This window comes from Asterias rubens, chromosome 1 (genome assembly GCF_902459465.1).
Source record: "Asterias rubens chromosome 1, eAstRub1.3, whole genome shotgun sequence".
Classification (NCBI taxonomy): Eukaryota; Metazoa; Echinodermata; class Asteroidea; order Forcipulatida; family Asteriidae; genus Asterias; species Asterias rubens.
In genome coordinates, this window is record NC_047062.1 from 12496778 (window position 1) to 12522999 (window position 26222).

Below are 26222 nucleotides of genomic sequence, written 5' to 3' on the forward strand. Positions count from 1 at the left end.
TACTGTACTCTGCTGGACATTCTATTGTACATTTGTTGCCCTCATGGAACTGGCCACCCTAGGATAGGACTGGAAACTCTGTTACCCGGTACTATAAAGCACTGTGCAACAAAGAAAAGTGCTCCAAAACCAAATCTCTCCAAATCAGTCTGTGTGAAAAGTATATTTTTTTTGCAGCTGGTCAAAAATGGTAAGCGTTGTTATTGTTTTTATTATACACACACCACATAATATGAAACACATTGGCAAAATGCGGAGCAGCAATAGGACCTACTTTTTGTGGGATACAATTTTAAGCAGTTTTCAATGCAATGTACATGTTTTCACCTTCACCAGGCCAGGTGATCACTGTCTGAATTCCGAAGAGCTAATGCTCTCCATAGTATTGCATATAGTTGACTATAATGTTTATGTATGTATCAAGGTTTTGTTGTGTTTAAAAAACTCATCATCATAGTTTAACATCATTTCTTTGATATTTTAATTTCAAGGTTTACTGACCTCAGTATATTTTGTGTAGGCCTTGATGATTAGTGTAAATACCTGGCCTGACTTGTGTCAATCTACAAAGCCTTCACTGTTCAAGCTCATGCTCTGTCAAATTAGACATTCTTGTTACATGCTGTTGCAACTGCCATAGTTAAAGTGAAGGTACATTAGAGTAGTATAAGTTACATTCTTTGGTTTGGGGCTTATGTTCCAGAATTTCGTTTTGCAGGACTGACTTCACTTGATATTGTGCGACAATGCATGTCATTGCTTCCAAAAGTTGAGAAATTGTTCTAAAGAAAATGACTGTCAGACTTTTGTCTTATAGTTAAACAAACAGCTTTATAATACAAAAAGTGAATAAAATGCACTGTATCTTGAAAAGCTATCATGCTCTGGATGTTAAAGAAACATGATTCTTACGATATAAATACACCATATGATGACGTGTCCTGTTTTAACCCACCCTGTTGAAATTGGGCAAGGAACTCTTTGAACATAAACTTAAAAGTCTGCTTTGTAGTCTGCTTCGATCTTCAAAGCTCTATGGAAATATTATACAATTTTTTTTTTTTATTTCACAACACAAAAGGTGCGTTGCGCTAATTGGTCTTTCCAGTTGATGGTTTTAATTTCAAGACCTCATCTTTAAGTTGTCATTATAACTCTGAGCAGACAGCTTGGTTTTTTGACTCTTCGATAATTATCGGATGAACCCTGGAATGTTCCAGTTGCACAACCGTCAAAAGTACAGGCTTATCAATTGCAAGTGATGTTGGACGTCCCTCCCGCTGCTAGGGTGCAGCTGTGCTGGACTAGTGTTATGGGTTGTAAAGATGCTCTTTTCCTTTCTTTCTTCCTTGGGACGGATCCATTTCTGGATTTGAGGCTACATGGTGGGATTTTATCACATTGCACATTGTACAAATAATACATCAAATGTTGAAGGTCAAAGTACATACATTTTTAAGATCTGATACTTGTTACATACCAAATATCATTTGCAAAAAAAATCTTTTTCTCAGGCTAAAATAAAATGGTTAGATAGGCCTATTTGTCAATATTATACAATTAAATTGGCCCTATTTATAACACGCTTTTATCTGGTTAAAAAATACCATGTGATCTAAAAATTACCTTTGTGCAAAAGTTCAAGTTATTTGTGACCCGAATAAAGTATGGTTGAACTGATTTTATAACCTTGACTGAAATTTGTTCCATAGCAAGACATTCAAAAAGGTCTTTATAATGGAATGAACAGCGATAAAACTAATAAATACCTCAGTTCCTATATCTCATTAAAGGCAGTGGACACTAATGGTAATTACTCAAAATAATTATTGGCATAAAACCTTACTTGGTAAAGAGTAATGTGGAGAGGTTGATAGTAAAAAACATTGTGAGAAACGGCTCCCTCTGAAGTGACGTAGTTTTGGAGAAAGAAGTAATTTTCCATGAATTTGATTTCGAGACATCAAGTTTAGAACTTGAGGTCTCGAAATCAAGCATCTGAAAGCACACAACTTCGTGTGACGAGTGTTTTTTCTTTCATAGTTATCTCGCAACTCCGACGACCGATCGCGCTCAAATTTTCACAGGTTTGTCATTTTATGCATATGTTGAGATACACCAAGTGAGAAGACTGGTCTTTGACAATTACCAATAGTGTCCACTGGCTTTAAGTTTACAAATCTAAAAAAGAATTCTGTAAAAATTTAGTCATGAAGAAAGAGTGTGCTTGGAGGGTCGACTCATGATGCCATGATTGATATGCAGACAAAATGGTTGTCTTGTATCGTCGTCATGTACTGTCAGTTACAGAAAGTTGTTGCACATTATGTAAGGTGGGATCTTTTACATTAAGTTGCCCGTGGCTCTGCATTCAGGGAAAGGTAACCACATCACACCATGATAATATGAGTTATGTTATAAGTGATGAATATACGTATGCCTATTAGTGATTCCTTTGAGGTTTCTGGATTTCGAGTGACATTTGTGATTCATCAATTAATGTCTGCAGACGGTGAAACAAAGTGACGTTGATTGTTCACAGGAACTGGCTAATAGCTTTGTTTCAGAAACCCTATAGTACCAATGCAGGAAGTAATTGATCAGAGTTTGGGGAACTCATTGAAGCCCCCCCCCCCCCCTCTCCTCCAAAATGTCAGACTGGTAAACCGCAATCAGGAAAGATCATAACTTGAAAGGTCTTTGCCTTTGCCCTTTTGGTATTGACATCATCGGTGTGTGTTTTAATAAGACGGGGTTTATACACGGAGAACTGGTCATATAGTAGTCTTAGTCATACCTGATGAATCGTTTCTCCGTCTGGGTTGTGACGTTCTGGAAAGGCCGGGGCTCTGCGGCATAGGACAGCTTACCTGAGTTGAAGCTTTTACACGAGATATACTTACAGAACCTCTAGAACAGAAATTCACCCTAGGGTGTTGAACATTTTAACACGCTTGTAAGGACTTTGTGTACCTTGAGCAGAGACGTTGCTTCACGTCCAGGTCCCCCTGGAGCTTTGGGCTAATTTTAAAATGCTTTGATGCACTATATTGTGGAAGCCACTTGCATAAAACACATGCATGCTAACACATTATGTAAACCAGAGAGTTTGAATAAATACTTTATAACCTTTAAATGCCAGGTGGTGTTTTTACCACAAGTGCTTTTCTGCACCCAACCCGATTTGTGTACATTTTGTGCAACAGTAGAAAAAGTAACAGTTTGTAAATTCTGCCTGCCAGCTTTCAAAATACATGTAGTAGCCCTTCACATGTACGTGTACAAGTACCTGTAATGAGGTAACATAGATGTACCGTGTAGTCTCCTGTTGGCTGTTTATTTAACCTAACCCTCTTCGGCAAACTAATTAAACTGCACGGGTCACTTTCACGCATGAGGTGATTATTAGATCTTTAATTAATGAGACTGATACCGGGGCAGTGCAGCTAGATGAGATGAATTCTTACCAAAGGACGTTATCAAATGACACGTGTCTGATACAGAAGACTGCTAATATACGTTTCATCCATCTCATCACGGCCGGGAGACGCGGCAGAACAGACTCTATGAGCACAGACAGGCATGGGGTTTATTTCCAGCGTGGTAAAATGTAATGCTAAATTCTGAGCTGCTCCATCGATCACAATAATATGTACGGGGGGGACGCGGTCTACAAAAATTATGTTCAACGCTGAAGATTTTTTTCCTACAAACGCAGAACTGTAATGTATAGAAAGAGGTCAAATGATTGGTTTGCATCGTATTAATGGTACAAGTTTGCAGAATTTACACTCCAGTTGGTTAAAAACAAATATAATAAAAAAGAAAAATTAAGCAAGGTGAATAGCTGGAACCAGTACACTCTGCATGGTTCCTATATAAAATCCTCTGGTTTAATTAAATTCCAGTAAAAAAAAGGATTGCAGTTGTAAAGGACTAAAACCAAATGGTAATTTATTAACATATGCAATTTAAAACAAAAAAGTACAGTTGTGCCTTAGGTATAGTGTTAAAGGCAGTGGACACTATTGATAATTTGCAAAAACTGTAATTCAAAAACTATTGATATTCACAACTTCGTGTGACAATGGTGTTTTTTCTTTCATTATTATCTCGCAACTTCGACGACCAATTGAATTAAAATTTTCACAGGTTTGTTATTTTATGCATATAATGTGAGATACACCAAGTGAGAAGACTGGTCTTTGACATTTTAGTGTCTAGTGTCTTTATGTCAACATCAATCATGTATAGTGAAGTATGTTTTGACAACAATATAAAAAAAACTGTGAACACGCCCGTGATGCAGACGTGTATGTTATTCTTCCTACTTTACTAAGAGTTCTGTTGTTTTTTTTGCATTTTGGAAAAACAGAATCATTGTAAATTTGAATAGCCTGAAAAGTCTATTGTCTACTACACCAGTTGCCATAGGTCAACCCCTAGACTCGATTATAAGTGCCTTATAAGGACCAAAGTATCATATGATGGTAACTCCTTCATCAATATTATCCTGTACGGTGGACCTTTGTGTGCTGTACAAGAAATACTTGCTGTAAGGGTGTACTGTACATTGATTGTACTGCAAGAGATATAGCCCCAGAGTATGGTTCTATGTTGCAGTTTTGTCCAAACATAGTCACTTGATAGTTAATAAGTTATGAGGAGGCCACATATTACCTGCACACAAGACTAGTGCAGTCTCTTTTGTGTGACTTGATATCTCCTTCCGTCAGTTTCCTCTTATGGAGTTTATGTAGTTAAGAAACCTAAATACATGGTTGTTCCACAAAACATGTCTGCCTGTATGCTGTATCATGTTGCTCTCTGTAAACTTGGTCACATAATGTGAACATGGTCACATAATAAGCAATTTAATACTCAATGATGTGGTAGCTTCATGACACCAGTGCATTCTTTATGGAGTGGATCGTGTACATATATACATGGTATCTACACACTATAAGTGCACAGCTGATACCTTTTCATGTAGGCGTGAGGGGAGAGTGAGTTATAAGCAAAACATGATTGTCTCAGCGTTTACCAGGTCATAGTAGTGCTGTTATTGATTGTTCTTACCCTAAAATAATAGCAAGATGTAATTAATAAATTTCAAGGTAATTGAAAAAGGGTACATGTACGTCACATGGTCAGACAGGATGGATTGTATAGCAACACAGGTATAATTGTTTTACCACCACTATATCGTAGAGCCTAAGAATGTCCTCTTAAAATGTTGATAGACCCAAACATTGAGAGTTTGGTCGTGCATCTCCCTCATCAGTCTTATTGTTTGGACCTCTATCAATGTATCTCTGCAGACTCAGTCTGATCATGGTGGTAGAGTTCTACCTCCATGGTCTGATGTACACAGTATTAAAGGGCAAGCCTGGGCAAAGTTACATTATTAGTATACAGTATATATATACTCAGGCTAATTCTTTTTAAAATCTACATGTATTTTAGAGTATTTACACTAACTGCGTGGTCTAGATTGTAGAAGCTAATGGATTCAATTAAAACTGAAGTAAAAGATTAAAAAATGCTCAAAAATAATATGAGACTTGAATGATGTACAAAACATGCGCTTTTTGGACATATACAAATACAAATTTAATTTACCATATCGTGGGACACCCACCCTCTCTTTTTTGATTTTGAGGATTGGTCAGAAGGGGAGGGGGTTTGGATATGTCAGGGGCATTCACATGACTGCTAATGGTGCCACATCCAGCAACCACAGCGTCAACACAGCAGCTTGTTTGTGCAGCTTTAAGCATCTGCAATTAAATCAAGCGATTTGGGAGTCGCACAGACAGACGGGTGTGTAGAACGTTTTCCCTAAGGGGTGACAGTCCCACACATTTTGGGCTGAAGCCATGGGCTTATAATACTAAAACATGCCTGTAGGAGTAACGGGTTGACGTTGTTATCTCTCTGACTGTGCTTTACAAGCCACATTTGTTTCTCTCCTGTCTCTGCGTATTGTGTGTGTTACCTAAAAAGGTTAAAGTATGGGGGAAATTTCCCAGAGCCACACCTGTATTATGATAATGTATATAAGAGCATACTTTGAATGGGACTTTTAACATTGTTTTATGGAACAGTATTTCAATCTAATACTCTAGTATTCAGTAAACACAACATCCAACAGACCTGTGAAAATTTAATAAAACTACTCGTCATATTTAAGTGAAAGTGAAAGTTTGTTTTGAGAGAAATGTGTGTAATACATGCACAGGGCCCAATTTCATAAAGCTGTTTAGCAGAAAATACTGCTTGACAAATTTCTCTGCTAAGCACAAATGGAGTGGGGCACCATCGCAAACATTTAAACCTTATGGAATGTTGGCCGGTAACCTGTTTTTGCTAAGCAAGATTTTCCTGTGCTAAGCAGGTTTTTGTGCTTACAGGCTTTATGAAATGTGGCCCAGGGACATTATCTCTGCCCGTGCAACGGCAGAGATATTATCTCTGCCCGTGCAACGGCAGAGATATTGTCCTTGTGGTGGATATTCTTCTTATCTCTGCCCGTGCAACGGCAGAGATATTGTCCTTGTGGTGGATATTCTTCTTCTTCTTCTTCTTCTTCTTCTTCTCCTTCTCCTTCTTCTTCAGCTTGCATTTGCAAAACCGTGGCCACATATTGGGCTTGGGCTTAGGCTCCGTCAGTTATTTAGAAAACATGTGCTTTTCTAACGGGGCTTCAAACAGGCAGACGAAGCCCAAGTCGAAGCCCAAGTGACATCCCAAGCTAAAGCCGCGGTTTCGTAAAAAACGGAACCAAAAATTCCAACCTCGTACCTAAAGCTTGTAAGCCGATCAGAATTGCAACGTAAAAATATAACGAGGTTGTTTTATTTACGTGATGAGTGAATCCTCTACGCTGCGCTGCGAGACGATCACCACCGAAGCTTTTCCCCACGTTATTGCAATGGGGGATTTTCCGGTCGCAGTGTGACCTGCACCGTGAACGTTAAAAACACTCTGCCGTGGTCTGGAGCTTATTCACGGCATACGGGTTCGGTGAAAACCCGGAGAGCCAACGGATGTTAACCGTGCTAACCGTGTATGGTTGTTAGTTACATGAGCTTTAGTTTGAGTGAGGAAACTTCGCAATCGTCACCGTTAATCCATAAGTCAATAGTCATTCAATAACGGAGCATTTTTATAGAAAAATTGTTTTAAATTAGCTTATTAGCTTTTACAAATTATTCTTTTCACAGTGCATCTTAAGAAAAGGTTTTGAATGTTTTTGGAATTTATGTGAGATTCATTACCTTGCCAAATGTCTTTGCAATGAAATATGTTGTAAAACAACTGCATGATACTGTTGGTAACAGTACCAAACTTAAGTGTTTCTTAGTAAAAGTTGGACACTTGATATTAATAGTGTTATCACTTGTCCATGTAATAATAGGCAGCTGACTTTTACCTAATCAAAAGGTACGGTAACTGTAAACTTGTCGGCATACGTATGCCGTGAAAATATTTGGGAATATGTGCGCATGCTTACGTATGCGCTTGCGTATGGTGGGATTTCGTTAAGATATTCGCGAGTAACGTATGCGAATATGTTTGAGTTGTCGAAAATTTTATTATACTTTGTCGCATATGTTTAATTAAAATTTCTAATATATATCTGTGGATTTTTAGCATCCAGTCTGATCGCGACATCATACTTATTCGCGAATAATTTCTTGACACCGCATACGTATGCGCAAACATTTGCGAATAAATTTGTGACATCGCAAACGTATGCAATCAAAAAGGTACGGTGGCCCAAAAGCACATCGCATAACTGTAAACTTGTCGGCATACGTACATGTATGTCGTGAAAATATTTGGGAATATGTGCGCATGCTTACGTATGCGCTTGCGTATGGTCGGATTTCGTATTCGCGAGTAACGTATGCGAATATGTTTGAGTTGTCCAAAATTTTATTGCATACTTTGTCGCATACGTTTAAATAAAATTTCTAATATATATCTGTGGATTTTTAGCATCCAGTCTGATCGCGACATCGTACTTATTCGCGAATAATTTCACGACACCGCATACGTATGCGCAAACATTTGCAAATAAATTTGTGACATCGCAATTGTATGCGCACCTGTTAGCGATATGTCCCTTCAGGGCCCCCATGCCTGCCGGAGTTATAAGCTTCATGTTACAGATTGTTCTGTATCACCCCCAAAACACACACAATTTTCATTTCTCCAAGTGCAACATAAACCATGCAGAATATTATGCTCCACCCCCCGCCGGGCAGAGATACCCGTATTTGCTCAAATACAGCTACCGTGCTTTCTAGTTCTTCTTCTTCTTCTTCTTCTTCTCCTTCTCCTTCTTCTTCAGCTTGCATTTGCAAAACCGTGGCCACATATTGGGCTTGGGCTTAGGCTCCGTCAGTTATTTAGAAAACATGTGCTTTTCTAACGGGGCTTCAAACAGGCAGACGAAGCCCAAGCCGAAGCCCAAGTGACATCCCAAGCTAAAGCCGCGGTTTCGTAAAAAACGGAACCAAAAATTCCAACCTCGTACCTAAAGCTTGTAAGCCGATCAGAATTGCAACGTAAAAATATAACGAGGTTGTTTTATTTACGTGATGAGTGACTCCTCTACGCTGCGCTGCGAGACGATCACCACCGAAGCTTTTCCCCACGTTATTGCAATGGGGGATTTTCCGGTCGCAGTGTGACCTGCACCGTGAACGTTAAAAACACTCTGCCGTGGTCTGGAGCTTATTCACGGCATACGGGTTCGGTGAAAACCCGGAGAGCCAACGGATGTTAACCGTGCTAACCGTGTATGGTTGTTAGTTACATGAGCTTTAGTTTGAGTGAGGAAACTTCGCAATCGTCACCGTTAATCCATAAGTCAATAGTCATTCAATAACGGAGCATTTTTATAGAAAAATTGTTTTAAATTAGCTTATTAGCTTTTACAAATTATTCTTTTCACAGTGCATCTTAAGAAAAGGTTTTGAATGTTTTTGGAATTTATGTGAGATTCATTACCTTGCCAAATGTCTTTGCAATGAAATATGTTGTAAAACAACTGCATGATACTGTTGGTAACAGTACCAAACTTAAGTGTTTCTTAGTAAAAGTTGGACACTTGATATTAATAGTGTTATCACTTGTCCATGTAATAATAGGCAGCTGACTTTTACCTAATCAAAAAGGTACGGTGGCCCAAAAGGACATCGCATAACTGTAAACTTGTCGGCATACGTATGCCGTGAAAATATTTGGGAATATGTGCGCATGCTTACGTATGCGCTTGCGTATGGTGGGATTTCGTTAAGATATTCGCGAGTAACGTATGCGAATATGTTTGAGTTGTCGAAAATTTTATTATACTTTGTCGCATATGTTTAATTAAAATTTCTAATATATATCTGTGGATTTTTAGCATCCAGTCTGATCGCGACATCATACTTATTCGCGAATAATTTCTTGACACCGCATACGTATGCGCAAACATTTGCGAATAAATTTGTGACATCGCAAACGTATGCAATCAAAAAGGTACGGTGGCCCAAAAGCACATCGCATAACTGTAAACTTGTCGGCATACGTACATGTATGTCGTGAAAATATTTGGGAATATGTGCGCATGCTTACGTATGCGCTTTCGTATGGTCGGATTTCGTATTCGCGAGTAACGTATGCGAATATGTTTGAGTTGTCGAAAATTTTATTGCATACTTTGTCGCATACGTTTAAATAAAATTTCTAATATATATCTGTGGATTTTTAGCATCCAGTCTGATCGCGACATCGTACTTATTCGCGAATAATTTCACGACACCGCATACGTATGCGCAAACATTTGCAAATAAATTTGTGACATCGCAATTGTATGCGCACCTGTTAGCGATATGTCCCTTCAGGGCCCCCATGCCTGCCGGAGTTATAAGCTTCATGTTACAGATTGTTCTGTATCACCCCCAAAACACACACAATTTTCATTTCTCCAAGTGCAACATAAACCATGCAGAATATTATGCTCCACCCCCCGCCGGGCAGAGATACCCGTATTTGCTCAAATACAGCTACCGTGCTTTCTAGTTGTCCTTGTGGTGGATATTCTTCTTCTTCTTCTCCTTCTTCTTCAGCTTGCATTTGCAAAACCGTGGCCACATATTGGGCTTGGGCTTAGGCTCCGTCAGTTATTTAGAAAACATGTGCTTTTCTAACGGGGCTTCAAACAGGCAGACGAAGCCCAAGCCGAAGCCCAAGTGACATCCCAAGCTAAAGCCGCGGTTTCGTAAAAAACGGAACCAAAAATTCCAACCTCGTACCTAAAGCTTGTAAGCCGATCAGAATTGCAACGTAAAAATATAACGAGGTTGTTTTATTTACGTGATGAGTGAATCCTCTACGCTGCGCTGCGAGACGATCACCACCGAAGCTTTTCCCCACGTTATTGCAATGGGGAATTTTCCGGTCGCAGTGTGACCTGCACCGTGAACGTTAAAAACACTCTGCCGTGGTCTGGAGCTTATTCACGGCATACGGGTTCGGTGAAAACCCGGAGAGCCAACGGATGTTAACCGTGCTAACCGTGTATGGTTGTTAGTTACATGAGCTTTAGTTTGAGTGAGGAAACTTCGCAATCGTCACCGTTAATCCGTAAGTCAATAGTCATTCAATAACGGAGCATTTTTATAGAAAAATTGTTTTAAATTAGCTTATTAGCTTTTTTTTACAGATTATTCTTTTCACAGTGCATCTTAAGAAAAGGTTTTGAATGTTTTTGGAATTTATGTGAGATTCATTACCTTGCCAAATGTCTTTGCAATGAAATATGTTGTAAAACAACTGCATGATACTGTTGGTAACAGTACCAAACTTAAGTGTTTCTTAGTAAAAGTTGGACACTTGATATTAATAGTGTTATCACTTGTCCATGTAATAATAGGCAGCTGACTTTTACCTAATCAAAAAGGTACGGTAACTGTAAACTTGTCGGCATACGTATGCCGTGAAAATATTTGGGAATATGTGCGCATGCTTACGTATGCGCTTGCGTATGGTGGGATTTCGTTAAGATATTCGCGAGTAACGTATGCGAATATGTTTGAGTTGTCGAAAATTTTATTATACTTTGTCGCATATGTTTAATTAAAATTTCTAATATATATCTGTGGATTTTTAGCATCCAGTCTGATCGCGACATCATACTTATTCGCGAATAATTTCTTGACACCGCATACGTATGCGCAAACATTTGTGAATAAATTTGTGACATCGCAAACGTATGCAATCAAAAAGGTACGGTGGCCCAAAAGCACATCGCATAACTGTAAACTTGTCGGCATACGTACATGTATGTCGTGAAAATATTTGGGAATATGTGCGCATGCTTACGTATGCGCTTGCGTATGGTCGGATTTCGTATTCGCGAGTAACGTATGCGAATATGTTTATTTTATTTATTTATTTACATGTATTCATTTTTTGAAAACAAAAGCTTCCTCCCTTGCTAACAATAAGCATGTGTATTTTATTTTCTTAGTTTATGAGCAACAGATTTTAGAAGAAAATACTCTCCATTTATTCAGAACCAGACATGTATCTGCCTGTTTGTTCACAAGTACATTTCCCTTATGAGTCTAGTCGTATCTGAGTTTTTCTTTGATTTATGTACAACTAAGTGTTGAAGAAACAAACTGTTTACTTCACCTCATACCCCCATGATGATTTGTTCAAAACCTAAACTGCCTTATCTGACAACAATACGTTTATACTTAAACACACAACCGATATTTGAAGACAAAAACTAGCTCTGTTAAAACACGTCGCCCTCATAACAAATACCTTATGTACCCACTAAACAAACCCCAAAAATTGTATACTGGTATATTTTAATATGTATCTCAATTTTAAATAAAACTTTTCCCTGATAAGACAAGAATTAACATGATTTTGTTTCATCCATCTGTGGCAAGGACCTACCTCGAATTCAAAGAATCTATCTCAAGAAAATGTGTGAACTTGAAAAAAACATGTAATAAAGTTACTATTTTCCGAACTCTTGACTTATTTTCATGTAGTTATTCTATTGATGGTTGTGTGTACTTTCATATAAATATATTGCTATTGTTACACGCTGTGCCTGCCGGAGTTATAAGCTTCATGTTACAGATTGTTCTGTATCACCCCCAAAACACACACAATTTTCATTTCTCCAAGTGCAACATAAATCATGCAGAATATTATGCTCCACCCCCCGCCGGGCAGAGATACCCGTATTTGCTCAAATACAGCTACCGTGCTTTCTAGTTTTGATTGTGACAATCAAACTAAAGCAGTGATTTGAAGAATCTACTACTGGTATTCCCTCTGCTTTGAAAGTATTTCTAAACCAACTATTTCTCTTGAGGATTGATTGGTGCTGGATCGATCTTGCTTCATAATCAATAAGCTTTTAAGAATGAACTACTGTGTAGTTCCTGTACTTTGTCCAAAAAGTGAACATGAAGTACTGTTAATTTTTCTGAAATAGTTTAAAGTGTCTCTCTACTCTTTGCAATTTTAATTTTTTTCTTCTTCAGCAAAATCAAATTATCTCTTATAGTGACATCTTCAAATTTTGTTTCAGGTTCTTCTTAATTAAACAGATAAATTTACTTTTTGAGCGTTTAAAGTGTCCTTTCACCGCTTCCTCAAAAAAAAAAACCTTGGGACACATTTACTTATTTTTCAAACAGAAATATTGATTAAAAAAGAAGAAGAGTGTGTCGGAATGGCGCCCTGGAAGGGACCTGTTTTTTTCCGGCCAACTCCTTGAACGGTATGAAGGTGATATGGTTGTAATTACATGCACTGTGAGTATATGAGCAAGTTTAACGTGTGAAGCTGTCAGGCATGCCAGAAGGCCATCCAAAATTCACACTTGAAATTTCGGACAAGTTTACCCGCAGTATTTTTAACACCTTCAAATGCAGTTCAATAAATATTCTATCCAGCATCACGTTTTGCTTTCTAAAAAGAATTGAGATTGTAAAACAGGTCTTGAACTTTGTGGAGGCCGCAGTTCAGAATCTTTACTGGATCGGAATTATGTTTACAAGACCAGAGTTAAAATGAGAAGAGACCCAAATCAAAATGAGAACACAATTTTATCATCTAAATGGTTTTACTTTAAAAATGAACACCCAAGAGGAGATTTCTCTTCTGTTTTTATGCGTGATACTCAGGAGGAGACTCTTGACGATGACTAGAGCAAGCTAGTCGAAACGTTGAGAGCAATTCAAGAACTGACTCTGTGGTCCTAGTGCAGTTAATTACGATCCTTCTGAAGCTAAAGTAGTAGTCCCAGCCAATTTTCTATACCCTCCGCCCGGGTTGTTGTTAAAAAGCAGGACAGTTTTTTTCAGTACTGAGTAGTCTCCCGAACATCCGATAAATCTACTCCGCTGTAGTAGAATGAAGAAAGACAGTTCTCTAAGAACAAACTCTACCTGGCAAGTAGATACATAATACACACATGGTGTTACCGCAAACCAAATTGATTAAACTTTTGAATTAAAATAATACATGGCAAAACGGAAGTCTCTTGTTAATTTTGTTGTTTACAAAATGCACAATATTGGATGGAATACTCTATAATACCTTTGCGACTAAGCAAGTTTATTCAATTATAATAAAACTATGTTTAGCAGCCCACGTTTGTTTGTAACATTCTCTCCAGCCAACTTACACCTAACATTCATTTGCCTGTCTGAAACACAAATTTATTTGTGTCTACCTGGAGTCACTCCTAATTTAGTCACAATGCCTGGGCCCAATTGCATAAAGCCTATAAGCACACAAATTTGCTTAGCATGAAACTTCTTCCTTGACAAAAACAGGATTACCAACCAAATTGCCACAGGATTTTCAGGATAAGCAAACAACAGCTGAATACTAGTATCAAGCAATATGCAACAAAGAGAAATTTGGTTGGTAGTCCTGTTTTTATCAAGAAATTAATTTCAATGTAAGCAATTTGTTGTGCTTACTTTACAGGCTTTGTGAAATTATAGGCCCTGGTCTGAACTGGGTGTTCAGCAGTCACCAAATGGGAGAAAGAAATAGTCCATGTGTCCAAACCTTTTGTATTTTTTGTGATACACACATTGTAGGCCATAATATGTGTAAACCTCATGAATTGTAACAATGGGAGGTTCTGATTGGGGAAACCATAGGCCTGCTTGTAAACCATTTTTCTCAGGAATCAGTAAAATCTCATCTCTAGAAATAAAGAAGATCGTCATATAATAGCAGTTTTCATGCTAAGAGTATATCTCACATTTCTTGTACGTATGTATTCCTGCATAATGTATGCGTCATCCATGCAGTCAGGGGAATGTATATTGGCAAAGCTAGCCTTGATTTAGGAGCGACATGGAAATGTCAGGTCAGGAAAGGTCTCAACTCATTGCGTGTTTTCTTCAGAAGAAAGCGATGATTATAAGGCCTACCTGCCCTTTGGCTTGAACTCAAAGTTGCTACAATTGTAGGTCTGATTTTGTGGCAGATTAGACTGAAGCTATTTTGATAACTTCAAGAAAGTTATTCATTTTTATTTAAGGTTTTGCATTAAAAAAAGATGTGTAAATGATAACTGATATTTAAACTGGATTTGAATATTATCGCCTGTCCATCAGCTGTGTACAAACAATGTACCTGAGGCGTTGACCGTAGGCATATGTGAACATTTTTGTATGGTTTTTCATTTTGAAACAATCAAAAAAATTTCAGAGAATATGGGTTGAAATCTTTTTTTTAAGGACAAATTAGGGATATCTACATAATCCAGTGCTATGTATTGTACTGTGCTAAACATGATTCTAGTATTCTACATCTGCTAGGGCTGAAAAAAAGATTACAGAATTATGTTTACATTAATGTTGTGTGTGGGCGATTAAAAAAAAACACTGGGATGGCGTGTCTGGAAATTATGGAATCGTGACATATTCCATACTTATATCACGTACCGTAGCACATGTTTTAATTGTAGTTCATGGAATTAGCTGTTTATTGGAGAGCGAAAAAAAAAAATACTACAGAAATTTGATGATTTGTGATTAAATAGTTGTTCCATCCGTATAGATTTTAATTAGATTGCTATTCCCAAGAAATATTTTATTTATAAGTAAATAAAATGCTTTGCAGGGTACAGTTTTTCACAGGCGGGAACAAAATTCAATAACCACACGAAGATGAAACCATAAGAAAAACACATGCAGCACTTTACAACACAGCATCGAGAGCCATTCAAAGATATTAATCAAGGTATTCAATGAAATGAAATCACTTCTACATGAGACCATGCTCTTCAAAAACAAACATCGCGGTCTCTTTGTTTGGATTTTATCCGTACTGCAAATTTATTATAATCAAAAAATTATGGGTGCCATTGTAATATTGTCATGTCAAGGTAGCGCCTGCTCTATTGTGCTATACACAGCGGGTGTAAATGACGTGACGTTGGACACTATTCGCTAATCAATACACCTGACACTAGCAATTGTGAAGTGTTATGCAACTGATGTACAGGTATACTGTTTCCAGTTGTGTGTACTTATTTCAGGAAGCAAAACAAAATTGTGCGAAAAATTTAAGTCATGTAAATAGAATTGATATAATGCCGTTTGCATGTGATTTGTTGTTGGCCAATTAGTTTGTTGTACTGTTTTTGCTTACTTATCCATAAAAAGAAGAGTACAGTGGATAGCTTTGTATTATACATGAATCATAAAATATTATACTTTAGTACAATACTGTCTTCTTGTTATTGGTTACTGAAGCATATTGGTACAAACTGCGGCTGATTATACGATAGTCCATTGAACATTTTAATTATGAGAACAAAGAAATCACTTTTGGCCCATTTGAAATTACATCCATAAATACATTAATGTATCCATTTTGGTTGAGAGGAAATCGATGCATGTTGAAATGTGCAATAGAAACATGGTGAGGTTCCTTTTTATGCGTGGCACGTAAGCTACTCTGAGTTCGTTTATATTATGTATACATATTAAACATTTTATTTATATTTTATTTGTTTTTTATTTTATTTTATATTATTTATTCATAGAATATATTTAAGTTGTTGTTTTGTACTTTATTTCTATTTGCTCGTATGTTCATATGTTTATTTATTTTGTTTTATTTTAATTATTTATCTATTTTGAGGGGGAAAGGTGGTTAGTAGAGAGGATTTGATGAAGTTCAGGACAGTCTTTTATTCTAGTTGGTTAACAAGTTTATTAGAAACAAATTCTGTTGCAACATGCTGTAAAGTGCAATATGTTTCTGTATAATATTCTGTCAACAGGGTTTGCACGATGATGAAATATTGTTTTTTTTTTACCATTACACGCAGCTGTTAACCACCGCACAAACAAGCACTGCAGAGCTCACTAAATGCTCAGTTTTCTACCATCGGTTTCTCCTTGAGCTAATGACCATTGTTACCATAACAACACTGGTTGCTAGGATGGAAATCACACTCACAATTTATCTCTTCTCCATGTCACCATTATATTTGTTAAGTGGAGGCAGAATGCAGATCTTACTGCCAAGCTGGCAAGTTCAATGGCGGATAATGCCAATTAAAAAACGGAGTCAGGCATGCTCTTAGAGACAAAATGCAATATATGCAAAGTGTTGTTCTTTCACCTCTTTCACAAGATTTTCTCAGCTCAGTATGTCTCTTGAAAACTGTGATGGCATTTTTAAATGGTCTTGGCTTTGGTGTCCCTAATGACTACAGTTAATGAGAAACGGATTAAGAACATGTATCGTTAGATGTAACAGAGCATTTACTCAGCGTATCACAAAATTGTGGAATGCACTTGGTAGGCCTACATGACCCCAAAAAATCATTAAAAAACATAGACAATATGATCAGTTGTCATTTATATTGGAGAAAAAATTCCCGATGCTGGTATTAAACCATGTAGATGCATTCCCTATCTTTTTCTTTGGGAGTTGCCATTGAACAGCTTAATGAAATGAAGTTAAGTGTTCTATAGGCCTAGACCATTATTTTGATAACTGACATGACTGAGTGTGCACGTCCTAGAGGCTGGTTAGTGAGAGTATTTCCTTGTTACTTAAAGGCACACGTTGCCTTGGATCGGACGAGTTGGTCTATAAAAAGCATTTGTAACCGTTTGTTATTAAATGCATATGGTTAGAAAGATGTAAAAGTAGAATACAATGATCTACACAAATATGCCTCGAAATTGCGTGGTTTTCCTTTTACCTCGTCGACTAACACGGTCGGCCATTTATGGGAGTCAAATTTTTGACTCCCATAAATGGCCGACCGTGTTTCTTCGCAACGTAAAAGGAAAACCATGGAATTCTGAGGCATGTTTGTGTGGATCATTATATACTACTTTAAGGTTATCTTTCTAATCATATGCATTTTGTAACAAACGGTTTCAACAGCTTTTCAAAGACCAACTCGACCGATCCAAGGCAATGTGTTCCTTTAATGGTGTGTTATTCACTTTCAATGTGGGAACACATTTTCAACACATCTGTTTTGCAGAAAAAAAGCTTACCCAGCTCAACATAGTGCCTGCATAATCATATGCAGGTTTTAGTGCCAGTCATAAAAAACTCGCTCATATTAATTACAAATGTATTTAAGATACCTTGACTGTATTAATTTAACAGGGAAACAAACTAACTGTATCTGCTGTTGCCTACAGCATATCACATACCAGCCAAAAAGACACATCATTTCCAATATCTATGAGGTCATTAAACGAGGACTGTTTGATTCATACAATGGTATGAATACAACAAAAATTGTAATTATTAAGCTAATAAATAGTAATGAATATATACAACAAAAATTGTAATTATGAAGGTAATAAATAGTAATTAAATATTTTAAGGGGACATAATGCCTACAGGGGTGTGTTGAGCTATAACTACATGTATAAATCCATTTTTTATAAAATAGGCCTACTCTTGGAAAAAAAAAGTGTTTCATAAAGCAGAGTGGTTGGACCCAATCGTGTACAAACAACAGTGCACTCACACACAATAAAAATGAAACAATAACAGTGGGCAAGGCGTGCTACATTCTGTCATTGATCCAAACTTGTCTTGGTACTGAAATCCTATGAGGTTGGTAGCCTAGTGTGGTAGCATGGTTGTAGTGAGTTTGTATCTGTAGATGATTGTACGTCATTTTTGGCCTTGTGGGGTTTTACTGTAGTCGCCCCAGCACATGTGTGTGTTGACTGCAATTTATACATTTTGTTAATTAAAGGTCTACATTTACTGTTAATACAGTTATAGATAGAGTTTGTGAAACTTCATGGAGTCCATCTGGCTGGACTATATCAGCTGCAGGCTATTTTTGCATTGACCTAAAAAATGGGGGAAACTTACAGAGTAAATAATCTGACTTCTTGCATCAGCAGCAGAGACCTTGTCCATGAGGTACTTCCAGCGCAGTCTATCTCGTCAAAACAATCTAAACAACAAACCAAGGCTGTATGGGCAAATACACTCTGGCCTCTTTTGGGGGGTAAAATTAATAAGTATGATGTTATGCTCTTGAATGCAGGGAAGTTGAAAAGCTGGGCCCAGGTTCACACAGATGTTTTATTTAAAGCAGAAAATATTGTGTGCCTGTGTAAAAAAGATGTTTTGGCGAGCTGACTTATTTTACCAAACACAATGTGCTTGGGTACTTTTTGTGCATTTATAAGCAGCTCTATGATGAAATTTGTCCCAGGCCCAGGGGCTGATTTCACGAAAGCAATCAAATTCGTTACAAGACTAATTGTCACTATTTACAAAGTGATTGTGAAATCACACTTTACTTTTAAGCAACTACGATTGATTTCAAGCTAAGATCAATCTTAGCTCTTTGTCACAAAGCAATAAAATTCATCGTAAGACAATTTGTCAGTATTACCGCAGTAATTTGTATTGTGACATCACACTTTACTTAGCAATTACGATTGATTTTCAGTTACGGTCAATCTTGGCTCTTAGTGAATCGGCCCCTGTGGTCTGTTCAAGGGTATTTACTGTTAATTATAACGATTCATGAGATAAATTCCTAACTCAGTTGACCAGTCGAAGATGAATCAAAGTCATCAACATTTGACACACACTTTTTCATGTGCTGCTGTCAATCTTTTTCATATAATTTGAAACAGTGACTTGAAAAAGTGTTTGTTATAGAGTTGTTTTTCTACTTTTCAAGTCTCATGGAAGCCATGTTAGCATTCTATTTATGCGCATAAATATTTTGTCACAACATATCTGCTCTCTGGGATTTCTTCTGAGACATTTTCACTGAAAAGAATGGTATGTGATAAAATTACAAGAATTCCCCATTTTCTGGTCTTAGGTGAAGATTTTCAAGCAACGCTTGTTCTCAAGATTTAACCATAATAACTTGATTACTATTCAGCATTCCCATAGTCTTCACACATGTAGTTTGCATCCGACATAGTGTGTGTGTGATTAGGCAAGTGGAGTTTATTGTCCATATTATTCCCGTCTCTCGAACAACTAGTCGAGATGAAGAACGTAAAGGCATAATTAGTCAAAGTGATCCTGCACCAGAACACAAATTTGATAAATCAACTACTTCCTTTCAGACTTTTCTAAGAAGCTGTTATCTCCCATCTCCGTTTCATTGTTAGTGATGTTCAAGATCCCTTTTAGACATTGTTAGGCCCCAGAGTCTGTCAAACAAAATTGCCATCTCTAGACAACTGAAACCATTGTTACATCTCGAAATTGAGCGTAGGAAATCTAATTATTAAGCGGTGAGGCTGTATCTGTATTGAAAATTTGAACACAGAGTACACAGATACATCGTGTTTGTGATGTTTGTAGCCCGAAAAATCTTTAGTATTAATTTTATAATCACTTATATTATGTATTAATAATATTTGTTTGTTTTTGCAATCACTTGCATACCATAATAACCCTTTAGGTATTTTTTCATTTTTTTAAAGAAAAAGTCAATAAATAAATATTTCATAAACAGGCATGATATTTTTTCCAAGTCTGATTTCCCACAGGCCTGAGGGGCCAGAAATGTTACTAGTGGGCTAGTAAATTCACAACTGAACACGTTACAGTCAGTCTTTTCAGTTCAATAATTATACCTCACTGTGTACCATCTGTGTACTAACTTTATTATCTAAAAAAGTGATGTTCACATTTTGATTCTGATAAATATTTGTCAAGAATCTTTCAAAAAATGCCCGTTAAGAATCACAATATGACCGGTTAATAAGTGAGATAAATATTGTCTTCATACTTAAAATAAATAAAAAAAGAAATGTTCTTTTTTTACGGATTCTTGTCAAAGGATCGAGCTAGGTTACAAGAAGAAAAAAACTGTATAGTCTTGGGGATCCCCCCTCCCCAATTTTAGACATGAATGTGTGATAAGCACTCTGTACTCAGTGGTTTCCAAGTACTGCTGAGAAAGCGAGAGACAAAATCCCCCAGCACCACACCTTAGGTGGGATTTGAATGCACAATTGCCTCCCACGCATCCTAGAGCAGTTTCTTATGCCTTTAAAAAATCACTAGACTAAACAATTTCATTCCTACGCACAAGGGTAAAACCAAATAAATTTACATTGTTCGTTATCCACAGTGCAATTATTAAAGATGCATTGCTTTAATTGGGCATAAACAATATTTAATAAGGATTTGAAGGGTGGCTAATTTTGATTTGACATAAATTAATTTTTGTTTGTTTCATGACGTTAGAGGGAACACCGTATATTTTCAACGTGTCACTCATTGAAAGAAAGAGGACAACAGAACACAATATTTCATACAAAATGTCATAAGGATGATCCACTTTGTATGATGTGTGAGCTTTGAAACTTTAGAATAACAACAAATTGTTTTTGTCCAGTTATTAGTCAAACTAAACAACGTGTTAAAAATCAATTGCCTATTGTCAATATTTATCACGACCTGACACTAGTATAAGGTTGTTTGTCTCAGTGCTGTTTTTTTCTCTCTTTTCTCTGTATGCCAAATTTAATATAAATCTCTGTCTAATGTGAACCTTATGAAATGTCCACTTGGCAAAAATCAATGTCTCTCCCCATCATCCCATATTCTGTTGCTATTTTATGGCGTCAGTTCTCTTTTGAAGTTCAGGATTTGTGATGGCCTGACACCTCCTTTTGGCTCTATGGAGTGTTAGGGTTATGCTTTTTTAAATTGGCCACAATATCTTGTCCTTTATATTTGCATCACTCCTCTTGTATGATGTACCTTTATTTATTTTTGCCAAACACTTCTGAGCGCTAGAAAGGTGGAGGTTATGCTTTCCTGAAATTGACGCACATGTACTCTCATCGATCACACTGACATTAACTATCTAGCCTGAGATAGTAAATTTTTATTTCTTATGTTGAGTAGTTAAAATGCTGTGTTGGTCTTTGCTATACTATATATCAGGACCAGTGTAGTTACAACATAATAATTGGTTCCAATTTGAAATGATCTTTTTTAAATGACAGTCATTTGGTTTCTGCAAATTCTCTGGAGTAGTTATAGCTAGTCTTTTGTCAGAGATTCATCTATGGGAACTCTCAAAGTGGAGATTCATCTGGGAACAAGATGATCAAAACCAGTCGCCACTGAATTTACTGATGATATTATATGTGACATGACTTTCATTGTGCATCAGTCAAATTTGGACAGCTCAATTAAAGAACTGAAACTTCATCTCCCTTTTGTTTCTTTTTCATTGAGCTGGCCAAGACAAATCCAACAATCCAACTTGTTATTGTGTTGTTGTGATGGATTGATGCTCAAATCTATTGATGCACATGAAGAAGGCCTGACTGTATCATGAGTTCTGAGAAAGAGTTGATGCTGTTAAAGAAACAACAAGCATTCATATTCTTCCTATACCTTAAAGACACTGAACACGTTTGGTAATTGCATAAGATAACAAACCTGTGAACATTTCAGCTCAATCGGTCATCGCAGTTGCGAGATAATAATGGAAAAAAACACCCTTGTCACAAGAAGTTGTGTGCTTTCTATGCTTGATTTTGAGACCTCAAGTTCTAAATCTGAGGTCTCAAAATCAAATTCGTGGAAAATTACTTGTATCTCGAAAATTACATTACTTCAGAGGGAGCTGTTTCTCACAATGTTTTATACTATCAACCTCTCCCCATTACTCGTTACCAAGTAAGTTTTTATGCGAACAAATATGTTGAGTAATTACCAATAGTGTCCACTGCCTTTAAGTCTGCTAGTCTGATTTTCCAATTATTAGGATTAAATAGCCTGAAATGTCCATTTAACTCTGCACCATATCAACAAGTAGCTCGAAAAAATATCATACCTGAATGAAATAAAGACCGAACATTACCAGTTTCAAAATTCAGATTGTCTTACTAAAATTGGAAACGACTTAATAAGTTATTGGCGGACTAGTGGGGAACACGTCGGAGCATTGATATGAAAGATAGCACCTGTCATCTTGGCTATTTACCCTGGGAGGAATATCAGTCAGACAGCGCTCACAAACACATGCTGAAATATTGGCCAAGAAGACAGCTGACATTTTATGTGGAAGCTCTCGTAACATGATGCGTCGGGAGCCGGATTAAGCAGATGGAGCGCGATTTTATATTTTTTATCTTCATAAACCAGAATTGACATACTTTTGATCATCTCGGTTTGGGAATATTAAGGTTCTATGGTCGATTTGCAATCATGGTAGTCAACTGTTGTTGACCATTATTGAAAGGTACCAATCAGCAATTCCGCACATGTTAAGGCACATCATTTCAGGAATTTGTTTTAAATGTCAGTGTATGGGATCTCAGCTACTGCACTAGTTTTGTTCAACCCCTAGAAACAAATCAAAGCAAATTTAGTTTCCTTTACATGTGGATAGTTTGTTGTTCTGATATACTCATTCCTAATACAGGTATTCTATTTGGAGAGAAGATTTTTTAAACTACCCTTTTGAGAAAGATTCTGCTCGGGTCTAAACGTCAGGCCAGTTGACTATTTTTTGCACATGCTGCATAAGGTCCATGCTTTTTGCTGTCTTTTTATGGATTGTTATGAATCTTACAGATGTTGTTGTTGCAAAATGCTCACCATCCAAAGAGGACCTATTGGTATGATTTAAATGCAAAAACGAGTTAACGGCCAGATGTATTGACCCTAGCATAGTCTGTCTCGAAAGTGTCATAATGTCAGGCTATTATTATTATATTATTATATTTATTGACCAAACCAACAGCGGACGAGCCGCCAATTACAGGAAAGGATACAAAAAAAAACCAATAAGAAATATTCATATAGCCTATATAAAAACAATCTGATATGTACAAAGTTAACAATTAAAATAGAATCGTCTTAGGAAAGAAAATTAAAGCATACATTGAAGATTAAGTAAAATAAAATAGGGAACAGAAACAGACCACCATGAACGACTGTGAAAATATATTTAAAATAAATTTTAAAAGCAAAAGCCTACATTAAATTATAAACAAAATAAACGATAAAAAGACAAGGGAAAAAAAAAAAAAAAAAAAAAAAAATCTAACAGATGACGTTAGTAAGCGCAGCAGTTCTGCAAATTAAAGACCAGCCAATTAATTAAAATAGTTAGTTTTTAAAAAAATATATATTTTTACCTGACTTAAAAACAGGTATGCAATATTTTAAGAGCTTTTAAGCTGTGTTTGTATAATTTCTCTTGAGTAGTTTGTTATGTAATGTTTTTGTTTTTAGAAAGTGACTATTATCAGGAATGTTGTTGCCAAAACAGTGCAATTTGCTTTTTTTGTGGTGAGAACCCCTTACAGAGTCCAGAAGAGTATTAGGCTTTCTGATCGAACCAATCAAACTCTATTTCCATCAGCCAAGGTATGGGCAAAATACTGATGAGTATAATAAACCGCTTTTATTTATAGATGCTCTAAACTGCTTCTCTATGAATATGATATAATTAAGTTAGATATGCCGATACGTGCATCCCCATAGGAACGCAAAATCACTCAGACCCAAGGATGAATGGGTGGACGGGATGCCAGTCTGCACATCAATGTACAGTTAGTAGGTCAGCTCACACCACTTGCTAGAACTTAAAAACATTTATTCTTGTCTCGAGGGATTAGTGAATTTGAAATGTCACATTTTAAATGAGGAACATATTCATTGAATATTTAACTGTTCTATAACAGCACATGAATGTTCACCTGATGTGATAAGTGTACGTGCAGATCACATGTTTAGATGAATGTTTTTGGGTGAACAAAAAACGTACTTGTTTTTAAGTTACTCTTTAAACATTACTTCTCTTTAAATCTGTTGCTGAAAGTTTCTCCTTTTCCAGTGACAGAAGAGTCTAAATATGAAGTATTTCACTTTTATTTCTCAAGTAAAACTATGTCGACCAACAATTCTTTTGTGACTTAGCTCTTTAGTAGAACATAAATAATAAAACTATACATGTGATTGCTCATAATGCATTAGCCTGTATGCGTTACAAAACAACACTGAAATGAAGTTATAAAGGTTTGATATACAATATTCAAACAATGAATTCTTGAACTTCTGAAGAGAGCCAGCTTGGTGAATATGAAGAGATAAGACGTTTAATAGCGAAGGTGCAATGAATAGAAGGCTAATCTTTGACCACAGAATTCAGTGGGAAAAGTAGTCTGCGTCCCAGTAGGGATTGGCCAGCAACACAGATAAGTATATTTGGAGTAGAGAATGACTCATGATGTGAATCAATGCTCAATCTTGTTTTATTCCAACAAAAGTCAATCAATAAACCACAAGGGAGACACCATACATTAGGGCTAGATAGCTCAGATGGTAGAGCGCCGGCACGTTAATCCAGAGGTCAATGGTTCAAATCCCGCTTTAGTAACTTTTTCTTTGTTCAATCCCAAACCAAAAGAAATGGTGCTGACAAAATGCTGGTAAATGTAAATTTAAATATGCGAGAGAGTCTGAAGTTAGTGAGATAGATTCAGATTGTGAATGTCCGTGTCCACATGAATTTATGAATAATGAGACTGGGGTTGAGTCACAGTATTTGCTTGCTCGGTTTGTTCCCTGATGTTTTCAGAGGATAGCTGTTTGTGGCACTATGACGTCCATTACATCATGCAGTCCACTAAATAATGTCATTCAAGACACGCATTCTGGTTAAGTCCTGGTGTAATGAGTAATTTACACGCAAATTGAGATTGATTCATTTGACTGCCATGTCTCTTTACCTGGCAAGATATACGTTAATTATTGCACCATTGCATTCCAGTTAGATCTGGAATGGAATATGTAGCTGGTCGTATTGAATTAGGTATTCATGAGAGTCTATAGTACTGATGTATTCAATCCCTGCCATTTTTACACAATTGAGATTGTGTTTCTATAAATGAGTGCTTCTCGTAGGTGATTATATCTCATGAATGATCGACACAATCAGGTGTTTGGGTAATTACCCATAATAGTGGTTGAATATTCAGTCATTTTAAAGTTATTAGGGGTAAGCACCTGCACAGATTGTATTTGTAATGACAAAATTAAAGTTCTCGGTCAGTTTGTTGCGGTGGTGTTTAGTTTGACAGTTCAGTTTTATGACCATTTGCTATCATTTTGTCTCTGCAGTCACAGACGTACAAATAAAAATAGAATTATGGAATATATGAAAGATAATTTCATAGCAAATTCTACCACTCAAATCCACATTGGTTTTTTTTAAACACATCAATAGCAAAAATTAATATAAATTCCTTAAACACCAATTTAAATGAAAAAAGAAAAAGGGAAACAAAATAAAGAACTTTTAGCAGCTGGTCAGTATATCACATGACAATTGGTACCCGTGCATTTTTTTTTTAAACAAACAAGCTTTCAGATTATAATTTAACCCTGTATTTATTTAACTCGGTCAATCAGTAAATTGAACCTCATGCAGGTACAGCAGCTGAGAAAGTGAGGGCACAAACTATACTTCCATATTTAAATTTTGTTTGTTAAATCACATTTTAAGGTGACTTGGACTAGAATGTGGTTTTCACAATTTCTAAATCGTTACAAACAGGATATCTTTTGAGCGCTTGATCTTTTGAAATGAATGTTTAAATGTGGCGGATATTGTACCTGTAATATTAGACTTGTCCACAGTAGGAGAGAGTAAGTTTTTGCTCATG